This window comes from Pteropus alecto, unplaced genomic scaffold, assembly GCF_000325575.1.
Source record: "Pteropus alecto unplaced genomic scaffold, ASM32557v1 scaffold139, whole genome shotgun sequence".
In the NCBI taxonomy this organism is placed as follows: Eukaryota; Metazoa; Chordata; class Mammalia; order Chiroptera; family Pteropodidae; genus Pteropus; species Pteropus alecto.
The window spans coordinates 1339662-1343852 of NW_006443567.1; positions in this window are offsets into that span (position 1 = coordinate 1339662).

Here is a 4191-nt window from a genome sequence, read left to right on the forward strand (position 1 = left end):
ATCATATATTTGTTGGCCATTTGTATATCCTGTAGGGAGAAGTGTCTGTTCAGGTCCTCTGCCCATTTTTGATTGGATCATTTATTTTTTTGTTGTTATTCAGTCATATGAGTTCTTTGTATATTTTGGATATTAGACCCTTATTAAAGCTAATGCTTGCAAATATATTTTCCCTTTCTGATGGTTGTCTCTTTACTTCGTTGACAATTTCTTTTGCTGAGCAGAAGCTTTTTAGTTTGATGTAGTCCCATTCATTTATTTATGCTTTTATTTCCCTTGCTTTTGAGGGCAAATTCATAAAATCCTCTTTAAGTACAAGGTCCTTGAGTTCAGTTCCTATGTTTTCTTCTGTGCATTTTATTGTTTCAAGTCTTATATTCAGGTCCTTAATCCATTTTGAGTTAATTTTGGTGACTGGTGAAAGACAACAGTCTAGTTTCATTCTTTTCAGGTGGCTTTCCAGTTTTCCCAGCACCATTTATTGAAGAGGCTTTCCTTTCTCCACTGTATGTTTTTGGCTTTTTTGTCAAAAATTATTTGCCCATATAAATATGGGTTTACTTCTGATCTCTAGATTCTGTTCCACTGGTCCATGTGTCTGTTTTGCTGCCAGTACCATGCCGTTTTGATTACTTTCTCCTTGTAGTAGAATTTGAAGTCGGGCAGAGTGATGCCTCCAGCCTCGTTCTTTTTTCTCAGGATGGCTTTGGTAATTCAGGGTCTTTTGTGCTTCCATACAAATTTGATGATTTTTTGTTCTATTTCTTTTAAAAATGCCGATGGAATTTTGATGGAGATTGCATTAAATCTGTATAATGCTTTAGGTAACAAGGTCATCTGAACTATGTTGATTCTTCCAACCCAAGAACATGAAATATATTTTCATTTCTTTGTATCTTCTTTGATTTCTTTTAATGGGGTCTTATAGTTTTCATTATATAGTTCCTTCACATGTTTTGTTAGATTTATTTGTAGATATGTTATTATTTTTGTTGCAATTGCAAAAGGAATTATTTTTTCCACTTCTTTTTCTGATGCTTCGTTATTAGAGTATAGGAACGCTATGGATTTTTGAATGTTGAATTTGTATCCAGAAACTTTACTCTATTTGCTTATTGTTCTTAGCAGTGTTCTTGTGTAGTCTTTAGGGTTTTCTATATAGAGAATCATGTCATTTGCAAATAGTGACAGTTTGACTTCTTTGTTTCTTATTTGGATGCGTTTTATAAATTTCTCTTGCCTGATTGTGAAGAGAAATTTTCCGCTCAATGTCTAATCTTGTAATCAGCTCTTTGTTCTGCTTCTGAGGACGTGCTTGCTGCGTAGGCCAAAGAGCAGAGTGATCTTGAGATCAACTGAAAAGTCACCCTCCCCTTTGATTGTTCTGTCTTGATAACAGATGTATTGCCTAAATTCCTCTTTGAAAATCTCATGCTCTATAACTGCCCATAGCCCATAGCAACTCCCGTGGTAACCATCTCAGGACAAATCAACCAATCAGCCCATGCCAAGTGTAACAGTGCAGATATAAAAGCAAAATTTCCCCTGAACTCGGGGCCCAGATCCTCAGATCGCTAGCTCTTCTGGGACCCCTGGCATAATAAACCCAAGTTCTTCAACTCTCTGAGTGGTATCTGATTTCTCGCTGGTCTGATTTTGCAACATTTCTGCAACATTTCTGGAGGCCCCAGCATGATTCCAATCATGCTGGCCCTTTGAGCTGCCGGACTGGTGGCTTGGCCACGCCGGGGCGGAGGGGCTCTGAGACGAACGAGGAGGTGCACCACCTGATAGTATTCCGGATTCTCTTTTGGACTGGTGCCCCCACTCCCCAGATGGCCGAACCCTCAACCAGACTCATAGGAAGGACAGACTAACTCACCAGGAATGGCCGCAGGATAAGGCAAGGCCCCAGGGCTCAGCCCCCTAGTCAGGTTCCGTCTCCGGATGGAGGAGGAACTTGATCACCTCCTACTGTTCAGTTAAAAGACACAGGTCATGGGCTTCCCAGCAGGGGAAGACATCAGGGTCTTCCCAAGGTAGGGGAAGACAAAGGTCAGAGCCTTCTAAAAAGGGAGAGGCAATGCTTTAACCTGGTGTGTGAATGAGTGAGTGAATGAGCGGCCTGGGCAGCTTGAATTGGTCAGGTATGTATTTGAGGCTCCACGACTGGGCACCCTTAAGGTCCACTGAAGGCTATGGAGTTCGAATGGGCTCATCTGTGGCTCTGTGGTATATGGCATACAGTCCAGGGTGGCATTGGACTAGTGTCCAATTGTAAGTCACAAAGCGGAGTCTGCTACAGCTAAGCGTCACCTAAGCTCCTTCGGGACACAGCCAGATGAGCATCTGAAAGGTCTCCTCTTTGGAGGGGGCACCCACCCTTGTTTGTCTTTGCGTCACCATCACAGGGTGGAACATGTTTGGTTAACACTGGGCAAAGGGAGGTCCAACCATCCTCCAGAGAGTAACCAAGCATCCTCCACAAGTTATAAGGAGAGACTGCTTACTCTCCACAGGACAGGGTAGGAATGGTGGGGACTTGATCGGTCAGGCACGAGTGTGTAGCTTCACAGCTGGGCACCCTTAAGGTCCCCAAAAGGCTATGGTGTTCATGTGGGCTCATTCTGCGGTTCTGTGGTGAATGGCATATGATCCAGGGTGGCATCAAACTAGTGTCCAATTGTAAGTCACAAAGTTGAGTCCGCTACGGCCAAGCATCACCTAAGTTCCTTCGGGATGAAGCCAGATGAGCACCTGAGTGGTCTCCTCTCTGGAGGAGGTACCCACCCTTGTTTGTCTTTGTGTCACCGACACAGGGTAGGATACACAGGGAGGTGGGACAATTAATCACTGATTCGGCTTAAGAATTGTCTATTTCCAAACGGCCTTTTTGACATAGGGGCCCTCTATCAAATTATTTTCTTGAAATTTTAAGGTCTATTTTCTGCCTTCATTAGGAAGCTCCCTAAGGCAAGTATGGAGGGAGGTTCCTCTAAGCTGACTGTCCTAATTTGTATGTTGAAAAAAATATTTTAAAAAAGTCTTCTCAGAGGATTACAGGGTCAAGTTGACCCCAGGAAAACTCTTTGTGAGCTTGAGTGGCCCAACCAACTCGAGAAAGAACAAGGAAGAGCCAGCAAAAGACATCAAATTCATTTTAGCCACCTGCTATACAATCACTGAAAAGGACTGCATTCTAACAGCCGCATCCTAGCAGTGGCCCGTCAGGAGGCAGATGAGGCCTTTATTAGGAACTCCCAGGGCCATGCCCCTGGAACAGAGATAGTACCTTTAGCTGATCCTGATTAGGATTATAATACCCAAAGAGAGAATGGCTAGATGTGCCAAATTTCTAGAGGCCCTCATGGGGAGAGTGAAAGAAAAAGGATTACAAAAGTCGTGAACTATGAGAAGCTTAGAACCATTACTCAAGAAAAAGATGAGAACCCAGCTAGCTTTGTAGCTGGCTGGAAGAATCCTTTAGGAGGTATACTAATGTAGACCCCACTTTCCCTGCGGGGTTAGCTTTGTTAGGCCAGCATTTTATTAGCCTGTCAGCCCCTGATATCAGACGCAAGCTCCAAAAGCTGCAAATGGGGCCACAGACTAACCAAAATCAATTACTATATATGGCCTTCATGGTCTATAACACTTGAGATCTTGAAGAGGGAAAAAGAGAACAGAATAAAGAACAACGACAAGCCAGGATTATGGCTGTCACAATTGGCCGGGCCCTTGGTTCCTGACAAGTGTTCCTTAAGAGACCGAGGAATAAGGAGACATTGAGTTCTTGCTTCAAATGCAAGAAAGTAGGACTCTGGGCAAAGGGCTGTACCTAAAAGCCCCCAAACCCCTGCCACACATGCAAAGAAACTGGTACTAATCCCTGGCATTGGAGAGTTGACTGTCCACACTCCCAGAGAGGAGGGCACCCAGCCAACACCCTAGTAGCCCAGGACCAGGAACTATGTGACTGAAGAGGCCCCTGTCCAGGAATGTGGTCATCACTACCCCAAGTAACTCTGGATGCAATGTGTAAGCAAATTCAGTTTCTTTTAGATACAGGGGCAACCAATTCTGTTCTTCCTGAATTTGCAGGAACAACCTCACAAACTATAATTATCATAGGAGTAGAAGGGGAAGGCAAGGTCAATCATTTTACTCCACCACTGACCTGCCAATGTGAAG